At 33.8% G+C, this 11,099-nt stretch overlaps 1 long non-coding RNA gene across 1 annotated transcript in view; it reads right to left on the bottom strand.

The window, feature by feature from the left end:
* The window catches only part of LOC141577730 (uncharacterized), a 34,093-nt gene continuing 22,994 nt past the window's right edge, over positions 1 to 11,099 (bottom strand). The window contains exon 2 of the long non-coding RNA XR_012507087.1: positions 1 to 3,936. This is a non-coding gene — a long non-coding RNA (uncharacterized LOC141577730). The remainder of the gene's footprint in view (positions 3,937 to 11,099) is intronic.

The following is an 11,099-nucleotide window of genomic DNA, read 5'->3' as shown; positions in this document are numbered from 1 at the left end:
TATTTCTGAAAATGTCAATGATTTTAATGATAGCAGAAACGTTAAGGCCAAAATATATTACACATGAACAGACAAGACAAAAAGACAAAAACAGATTACCTACAAATTAGAAAAATCAGTTTGATCTCAAACTTCTCTCAAACATTAACCCCTTAAAATAAAATATATATTGATTTATCTAGCTAATTTGTTCTCTTCCGAAGGACACAGAGAATTGTTCAGATGAGAATGCGTATGACAGTAGAAAAATCATATCCCTGAAAATTTTCTTGAGACATTTCAATGTTCACAATTAAAAACCTGAGCCAAGTAAAGTTGTGATAATCATTTACATCAGTTAAATATATAATTCATGTTACTTCCATTTTGTTTTTTATTAATTTATTACATGCATATTTTGGAGCTATCAAATAACGCAAAAGCATTCATAACAAAAAGTAGTGATCTCCTGCTCCATTCTCCTAATCCCATTTCTCAGAGTCAACCACTTTCTTTTCTTGAGGCTGTTTCTTTCGGTATTTTAAATGCATTTCTATATATCACATTGATAATTTTATTTCTTAAATTATGAAACTGAGACATTACTTATTGGCTTTCTTTAATTTGACCTAAGAAATCAATTCTCTTTTTACTCTCCCATCTTTCTATTATATTCTAATTTTTTTATTATTTGGTTAAATAAAGAATTTACATGTTATGACTATGAAAATATAATTCCTTAATAAGCCAAGTAGTATACCATGATTACTTTTCCCCTTTAACATATAAATGTTGTTTTCTTGGATGCAGTTTACTTTGGTTTTCTATAAAAATAATGTTGTTTTCCCCTAAAATTTAAATAGATTTGTCAAAAGGCTAGCAACAAATGTTCTAAATATACACACATATTAGATAAGTCCTTTTCCACTTTATCACTGTTATTATCATCATTATCTTCATCCTTGTGGCGTCCCTTCTTTATCTTTCTTTCTCGTGGAATTTGTACTGGCTTTTTGTCTTTCTTCAAACGGTCATCCTAAGAGTTTTTATGTTATTTTTGTTTTCAGATCCATGCCTTCCTCTATGCTTTGCTCTGTTGTTTTGCTAAAGTAAATGTCCTGGGAACTTCCAGACAAAGTCTTTGACAGGTATATTTTTGGATTCTTGCATATCTGAAATTGATATTATTTTCTCCTCACACTTATGTATAATTCAGTTGAATGGAGAATTTTATATTGAAAGTTATTTTTCCTGAGAATCTGGAAAACATTTCTCCACTTTTTTCTGGCATTAAGAGTTACTGTTTACTTTCTGACTCCTATTACCTTAAGATTTCTTTCTGCAGTTTTAGAATGTCCTTTATCTCTGTGTTCTGAAATTTCACAAATGGTATGTCTTCATGAGGGTTGATTAATAATCCATGTGCAAGTGTAGGAGAGAGGTTTACTATTCTAACAGCTGTGTATAAAGACTTTCAAGCAATCAGTTTATATTAGACCCCATATTCCCATGTGCCTCAGAGTGCTGAGTCTGGAGGCTGTACAGCACTGATGGGATCAGTTATTAAAAATATCCCCCCATTGAAGGCAGAGTAGTAAGATGACTATTATTCCTCTTGTTTTGTGTTTCTGACTCTCAAAAGTACATTTATAACTTAGATTGATTTTTGTTTCTTCTCTTTTCTTTGTCTCTGGGATTGATGGGTTTTGTCTTGCCTCCAGTGCACCAGCAATTTCTTGATTTTTCCTCCCTGATTAGCATGATGTCATCAGTATTATAAATGAGTGTGGTGTTCTGAATGGTGTCCAGCTTGTCCTGATCTCTTTAGGCTATATTATGACATGTATATTCTTGTCTATTCCAAGTGCATTCAAACTCATTTTTGAAAATAGAGACATAAAACAGTGCGTTCACCTGATCAGTGGCTGCACACCAGGCACCTGAGGCCATGTTAAGCTTCCGTAGCAAAGACACCACGCTGGACACAGCAGCTGCACACTGAGCTACTTAGTTGAATTTTTGGTAATTTACTCTCATCTTCTCTGATTCATTCAGTTTTTACAGGAGTCACACTGATAAGTTAAATGTATATATTACGGAAACACCACCCCTTTATTCTAGGTTTTAAATTTAAACATTAATTTCTGCCATTTCTCTCCTACCTCCAGGGTCATGAATATTAACTTAAGTAAATAGTCATAGGCCCCTTTGGGGAAAGAATGGGTGAATGGCTGCACATGTTTTGCTGAGTGAAGAATACCATATATTCTTCTTGCTTGGCACCTGGCTTTTCCTTGAGATAGTGCATTCTGGGTGTGAAAATAGGCTCACGTCCAAAAACTGGGCAAAGAATCAAAAACTGTTGTTTGGTGATTGTCCTCACCTTCCTTTGATTTCTTTGATTACATAGAATGAGTAGTTCCCTTACTGGCTGCTTATCTATTTTGCTCTGGGGTTGCTATATTCTATTAAAAATCACTGTAACTCTCTGTGGGTCAGAACCCTCAGCTGTGCCTTGAACCTCATGAAAGACACCTGGGATCTGATGGTTAAGCCCCACTACCTGGCTTCCATTGCTTTGGGGTCCTATAAATACTCTTGGCATTAAATCTGTATAGTAATTCCTACATAAGGTACAGCCTACAGAGGAGAACCAATACTGAGAATGTTAGCGACGTTGGTGCTCTCTTTACCCGGCGAATCTTTATTGCTTTGGTAAATGGTACAGTCTTTGGGCACTACTATAGAGTACAGTAGAACCTCTGCTGGACTTTCTGACCTTTAATAGTATATCCACTTTAGCAGGCCCACTTCTCTGAGTCTTTTAATCCCTTTTTCTACTGTCTGCATTGGAGTTTTTGCATTCACTTTGTGCTGACCATCACTTTTCTCAAACTTTTAGCAGCCATCCTAGCAGCATGTTCAGCCCATGTTCTGGAATTCTTGCCAGTGTGTCCCATTTCCTGAGAGAGTGCTCTAAACAGGGTTGGCTTTTAATTATCAAACCTTCTGTTCCACAGCCCTTGATCAAGATCCTTCAGAATCCAGTCTCATACAGATTCTCCCAGTCTTTGCCAGTACATGCAGGTTAGGTCCTGTAGACCTTTTAGCATGTAGACCTTTTCCTACATAATCAGACTTAGCTCATCTCTGGTCAGGCTATGTTATGATGTAACTCTAGTTATTAGCCTAGTGGCCAGGAGAAGAGTTGGGGATGATCCTGAAGTTGGCATATGTTGTGTGTGTGTTTGGGAGGAGGTTTGCATCATTTTTAAACAAAAAGGGAGTACCAGTCCTTAAGAGGGAGGAGTGAGCAACTTCTGTAGGCTCAGGCGGTTCAGGGAATCAAGGAAATCAAAGTTTCTGTGTAATTCAACTTAGCTGCCCCCTGTGTCATGGTCCTGAAATCCCCGAGCCAGGGTCTAGACCTTGGACCAGCAGGCTTACTCGGGCTGAGAGCTTACCCTCTGGAGGCTCTGCTGCTCTTGTGATTAAGTTCTGGGTAAGTTCTCATCTTTTTCTGCTGTCCTGTTTTTTAAACTACCAAGGAGGCTCTTAGCTTTTAGCTGTGATTAATCACTTTTAGCTTTTCATTGTCTTCAGTTGAGTTTAGCAACAGTCACTCAATTCCACTGTCCTTACAGTTATTATATCCCACACGTTACTTAAAGTCCTGATGCATTATACTGCTAGTGTATTCACTGTTACCAGTATATCATCCCAGGTCACCACTGGTAAAGATTTTAACAATTGCACTGCTACCCTGTAGTGGGACTGTCAGTACTCCACCTTAAGAAGTTATCAGTTTTTCATCACCAGCCAGATGATGGATGATCCAGTCTACTTTCTTGGACCACTCCAGGCACCAATTGTCACAGATTGAATTTCCAAGGAAGCACATTCTGAGATGGAGATGAGCAGCAGGAGATTTCTTAGGAATGTTCTGGAGAGTGACATCTAAGGAAGGGAGGGCCCAAAAGCAGAATTAGATAAAAAGAAGTTGAACTGAAATGTAGTCTCAACAGAGAACTTTTGAGAATGAATTCTCAATGAGTATCTCTGAAGCTGAGATAACCCTTCACTTGGTCTTGAGTTTGAGGAAAGGAGTCAGATATTTATACCTTACAATGGTGAGTCATTAGATATGATTACCCTTAGGAAATGGGCATGACCCTGGGTGAGATGTATCTCTTCAGTTGAAGTAATCCCCCAAGGGGTGTAAAAACTGAGTCTTTCCTCAAGGCAAGACTTTTCCTCCAATGAAAGGGGATCTAAGAAAGACTTCATAGTATTCACCACACACAGAAATGAAAAGGGACAAGTATATTCAAGACAATCATGAAAAATAAAAACTTAAGGATGTATACAGGCAGATATCAAGACCTACTTTAAAGTTGTAGTAATTAAATTATTATAGTATTGGTGTAAGAATAGGTAAATAGACCGTTGAAATAGAAAGAGGAGTCTAGAAATCAACCCACATATATATAAGCGCTTGACTTATGATGATAAAGTTGGCATTATAATGAGTTTGTGAAAGTGTATCTTTTCAAAAATGGTGTTGAACCACTTAGATATCCATATGGAAAAAAATGAATCTTGACATCCAAATTCAGACCATACAAAACATTCAATTCCAGATGGAATGTGAAGGAGCTGAATATAGAGGCTAAAAATTAAAGTGTGCAGGAAAAAAATCACAGGAGAATGTCTTCATGCAACTAAGTGAGACTTAAAGCACTAGTCATAAAAAAAAGTCAATTTGATTATTTGTACTATCAAAATTAAGATACTTTGTTCATCATAACATACCAAAAACCTTTAAAGATTGTGGGATAAACTACAGAATGGAAGATACTTGATACAAAAATATATTTAAGTAAGTCATATCCAAAAATACGTGAAGAACCTGAGAAAATCTATAAGAAAAAGTTAGAAACTGATTTTAAAATTGGACAAACAACTTAAACAGGCACTTCACTAAAGGTGATATTCCCAGTGGCAAATTAATATACGAAAAAGGAGTTCAACCTCATTTCTTATCTGGGTATTGCAAGTTAAAATTTACAGTGATGTATTTCAACATGCTTACCTGAATGGCTAGAATTAAAAAGAATTTAATAAATTAAAATAAATGAAGTTAAGGATGTGAAATAGCTGTCACACTCATATTGCTTGTGAGTGTTGATACAACCATTTTGGAAAACTATTTGATAGTATCAACTAAAGCTGAACACATATATACTCTATCACCCAGTAATTAAATTCCTGTGTGTATTTAAAACAGAACTGTGTATGTTCATAAAAAGACGTGTAGAGGAACATCATAGAAGCAGTATTGGTAATAGACCTAAACTAACAGGAAACAACCTGAAGGGGCATAAAGAGAAAAGAATGAATAAATAAGCTGAGGTACATTAATACAGTAGGTAAGTATGATCATCAATAATCAAGACACAAAGTAATACATATGGGAAAAAAGGTGTGTCTGTATGTGGGTGTATCTATTTTAAAACCAGAAATTAATATATGCTATTATATATGAGAATATTTATTTCCTTTGTGTGAGACTATACTAATTCTATGGGGGCACCAAGATACTTCTAGACAATTGGAAATATTCTCTATCTTGTTCTGGTGCTGATTACACAGATGTAAAATTTTACTGAGCTATCCATGTACAATTTCATGTATTATGTTTAATGCCTGTTATACTTAAAGTGTTATTTACAAAAAAATTGGGAAGGATAGCCCCTTAACATGAAATAACTATCATTAACATCAAAATGATTTTGTGCTAGTGGTGATCCCAATAATGTCAGGAACCAACAAAAATACCTTCCTTTGCTACTAGTAGTTAATACTTTTCTGGAAGTCTTATACATGCAATAACTTAGGAAAAATAAATTAGGGATGTAACTATTATGAGGTAGTATCAAAGTTGTCATTATTATGTAAATGACATATTTGACAATCTGAGAAAATAAGAGAAGTCACTATAAATTACTGCATTTAATGATAAAGGTGGAAAGGCTGGCTTATTTAAAAACTATGTATGTACATATACACCATTGCTGTTTAGTTGCATTAAACTAATAAAAAAAATAAAATTTGATTTACGAATGTATATAGCAAAACAGAAACAGACTCACAGATATAGAAAACAAAATAGTGGTTACCAGTGAGGAGGGGTAGGGGAGAGGGGTACGTTAGGGGTATGAGATTAAGAAATAAAACTCCTATGTATAAAATAGATAAGCAACAAAGATCTATTGTTTGGCACAGGGAAGGATAGTCATTATCTTATACTAACTTTTAATGGAGGATAAACTGTAAAAATACTGAATCAATATGCTGTACACTCAAAACTAATATAAATCAACTATATACTTCAATAAAAAACCTCACTAGTGAAATTTTTAAAATCATACTAATATATGTATATTATAGTACAAGATCCAGTTTATACGTGTTATTATTAATAGTGTTCCCTTTCACCATTAAGGTCTACTGGTTGGAATAAAAAATTATATGGTCATCCTGCTAATCAGCAACAGTAAATATAAAATATGTACAAATGAACCTAATAAGAAATGTAAGATAAGTGCAAAAAAACCTACTAAAAATAATGAGTATATAGAGGCAAATACCAAGACTCAATACTAAAAATATTAATTCTCCATATAGCACAATTTATAATATGATATAATTCCAGTCAAAATATCAACGGATGTTTTTGAACGGTTTTTAAGATGTTTCTAAAGGTCATCTTGAAAAATTAATGATTATAACATCCCACAAATTCTGAAAATAAAAGAATAATGAGAAGTGGTTTGTACTGGTTAATATTGAAATGGTATTAGAATGCCAAAGTCATTAAAATAGTTTGGTATGGAATAAGAACTGACTGATTAATTGTACCAAGTAGAAAGCATAAAGATAGACCCAACCACATTTATATACAGAATGTGACACAGTTCACATTAAGAAGCTTGCTTACAGAAAGTAAGATGTATTTGGGAAATGGTACATTCTAGATAATTAAGTAGTTAAAACAAAAAAGGAGACCAACCATAAAATGCCTAGAAAAAAGTGAAGGTGAGGGATTTAGGGAAAATACTGAATGTATAAAAGAAAGACAATAAATTCTAGAGTTATATTGATATTCTGCATAAATAACCATTAAAATTGGCATGTACTGTAAAGTCATCAGTATTAAAATGAAAATTTTAAAATGAGAGAATGCATGTAGAATTTAATGAGATTACTATATAAAATATTTTGGCATTTAGTAACAAAATAGATGAACACACTAATAAAAATAGCCAAAGTATATTGCTATGGATTAAATATTTGTGTCTTCTCAAAATTCATATTTTCAAACCTTAATCTCCAGTATGATGATATTTGGAGATGGGGTCTTTGAGAGGTAACTATGTCATGAAAGTGGGCCCTCACGAAAGGCTTAGAGGTCTTATAAGAAGAGACACAGGAGAGCTCGCTTCCTCTCTCTGCTCTCTGCCATGGAAGGATATAGTAAGAAGGTGACCATCCGCAAACCAGGAAGAGAGCCTTCACCAAGGACCCCACCATGCTGACAACCTGGTCTCAGACTTCCCAGCCTCTAGAATGGTAAGAAACAAATTTCTGTTGTTTAAGCCACCCAATCCGTAGTATTTGTTAATGAACTGACTAAGACACAGATGAGCAGATGATTAATAATGACAAAACACCCTGTTACATAGATCCTTACAAAAATGAAAGATATATTAAGAAAGTGAGAGCGTTCAGTCAATCCATCCTCTTTAATTTAACCCTTAATTGCTTCATCCATGAACTTATGTAGTTGTTGTAGCACTTTTTAGTTTTGGGAATGGACTTTTTAAAATTTTTAGTAGATCGATTACTCCATTTTGCTTCCACTTCCAATAGAGAGTGGATTTTGTGTTTTTGATGGCTAAAGAAGAGTGACAAACTCAGAACCAATGATAGTGTTTATAGAGTATTTTTATCCTTACAAAAGCACTTTAATAGCTTTAATTTTATTTTATTCTCATGTACATTTTATTGTAAAACTATTTACAAATCCATACTTCTTTTCCTACTACACAATAAAATGAAACCAGAATAGAATATTATGGCCACGTCTTTATTTTTAAACATTAGTTTAATTTTAAAATGCTATATTTAAAAAGATATATAGATATGTTAATACTAGGAAGTCATAGATGCAGGCAAAATAATTATGCTTAATGGTAAATAGAAAAACTTGTAAAAATCTATGAACAGTCATGAACTTCATACCTTTAGTACTATAGACTTGAAACATATTAAGCAAAACCAAAAAGCTAAGACTTTCAAGGAGAGTTTGACGAAATTCTTACCATATTGTAAACTCTTAATAAACATGTCAGAATCTGATGAATCATGCAAAAAGAAAATTAGTGAAAATGCAGAAAAATTGAACAACACAATTATCAAGCTTAATACAATTGATTTTCATAAAAAATTTTCCTGAAATAGAGAATAAGCATTATCTTTAAGCACATATAAAACTGAGTACACATTAGGCCATAAATAATAAAACTTTTAATAATATAAAATAAATAATATCATACACACCAAATTCTTTTAAAAATGCATTATGATTAGAAATAGTAATCAAAGTTGCTCAGTAAAATCTGATAAGTTTGGAATCTAAAGACATGCTTTTACATAGTTTATGACTCAAATAGGAAATCCTAATGTAAATAACAAAATACTTAGAAATAATGATCATACCTGTGGGATGAAGCTTCAATTTAGAGGATACATGTAGCCTTAAATCCAGTTGTTAAAAATAATTATATATAGGATAACAAAATTTAAGACTTTTGCTTTTGTTCAAGAGAACAGAAACTGAATCTCTTACCCTAAAGAATTAGGAAAGTGAACAAGATATATAAAACAATGATTTTTCAAACACCGGACAACAGGCAGTAAAAGATAGTGAGATGTGAGAAAAGAGTATCAAATAAGGTGAGCTGTATGAGTACCTTCAGTTTAATGATGGGAGAGGATTTCCAGGCTGCAGAGTAGGGAGTAGGAAGTCAAAATAAGCCCACTGGTTTACAAGACAGAATTCAGATGTAAGGCCAAGGTGCTGAAATTCACAGGGAAGAATACTGGAGAAAAGAAAATTGCACAGGAAAAGAGTGCTCCAGAGATTTGCACAGGATTCCTCCAGAGTCTTCAGTTGAGTGCTGACTGGTGCATGTGGGTGAGGAAACTATCAAGGTTGGGGAAATCGGAAAGGATCATGTGAAACAATCCTCACAAAGGGCCAGGGATAGTTGTTATTCTTACCAGAGTTCTTATCAATCAGAGCCCTGGTGCAAAGGCTATCTGAGGTCTCCTGACAAATCTTAAAAAACAATACTTGAAAAGATCAAATTGTTTCCAAATAACTGCATAACAGAACAAAGTTCAAAATTATTTAAAGAAATGGCAAAAAAAAAAAGAAATATCCAAATTATAAACTTGACAGAGTCTGGCATCAAATCAAAAATTACCAGGCATGAAAAGAAGCAGAAAAATAAAATAATGATGAGAAAAAGTAATCCATAGAAATAGAACCAGAAATAACAAACATGGGAGACTTAGCAGACAAGAACATTAAATACATGATATAAATATATACCATCTGCTCAATATGAACAGGAAAGCATGAGCCTGTTAAACAGAGACATGGAAGATATGAAGATTAAAAAAAGGGCCCGAATCAAGCTTCTAGAGATAAAATTTAGACTGTGTAAGATTAAACATACATTAGATGGGTTTAATGGCAGAATAGACATTGTGGGGGAAAAAAAATGCAGTGCTCTTAAAGACATGGCAATAGAAACTATCCAGAATGACATACAGAGGGAAAGAAGAATGTTTTTGAAAAGAGCAGCAGGGCAGTGAACTGTGAGAATACATCAAGCATTCTAATATTTGTAATTGGAGTCCCAGAAAGACAATAAGTAAAATTCTAAAGTCACAGATCCAAGAAGCACAATGCACCACAATCAGAAGACATCTATACGAAAGCACATCATAACACAGTTGAAATAAACCAGTGATCAGAGAATCTTCAAAGACAGAGGTAGGAAAAAGACCCATTATACGCAGAAGAAAAAAAAATAATGACAGCAGATTTCTCCTCAAAAATCATATAAATCATGCTGGAGAGGGTGTGGAGAAAGGGGAACCCTCCTACACTGTTGGTTGAAATGCAGTTTGGTGCAGCCATTGTGGAAAACATTATGGAGATTTCTCAAAAGACTAAAAATAGACTTATCATATGATCCAGCAATCCCACTCCTGGACATATATCCAGAGGGAACCCTAATTCAGAAAGACACCTGCACCACAATGTTCATAGCGGCACTATTTACAATAGACAAGATATGGAAACAACCTAAATGTCCATTGACAGATGACTGGATAAAGAAGTTGTGGTATATTTATACAATGGAATACTACTTGGCCATAAAGAATAATAAAATAATGCCATTTGCAGCAACATGGATGGCCCTGGAGAATGTCATTCTATGTAAAGTAAGCCAGAAAGAGAAAGAAAAATACCGTATTATTTCACTCATATGTGGAATCTAAAAAAATGACAAATGAACTTATTTAAAAAACAGAAACAGATTGAGACATAGAAAACAAACTTATGGTTACTAGGAGAGAAGGGAGTGGGAAGGAATAAATTGAGAGTTCGAGATTTGCAGATACTGACTGGTATAATATAAAATAGATTAAAAAGTTTATACTGTATAGTACAGGGAACTATATTTGATATCTTGTAGTAGCTTATAGTGGAAAAGAATATGAAAATGAATATATGTATGTGCATAAATGACTGAAGCATTGTGCTGTACACCAGAAATTGACATAACATTGTAAACTGACTATACTTCAATTTAAAAAAGTAAAAAAAAAATGTAAATCAGAGAAGAGTGGAACAATATCTTTATAATAGAGAAAAAAATTGTCAATTTGAAATTATGCACCAAGTGAAAATATCTTTCATAACAAAGATGAAATAATTTGTAAACATAGAGAAGTTTAGAGTATTATCATCAGTTGACTAG

This window comes from Camelus bactrianus, chromosome 1 (genome assembly GCF_048773025.1).
Source record: "Camelus bactrianus isolate YW-2024 breed Bactrian camel chromosome 1, ASM4877302v1, whole genome shotgun sequence".
In the NCBI taxonomy this organism is placed as follows: domain Eukaryota; kingdom Metazoa; phylum Chordata; class Mammalia; order Artiodactyla; family Camelidae; genus Camelus; species Camelus bactrianus.
This window is presented reverse-complemented; position numbering and strand designations above follow the sequence as displayed.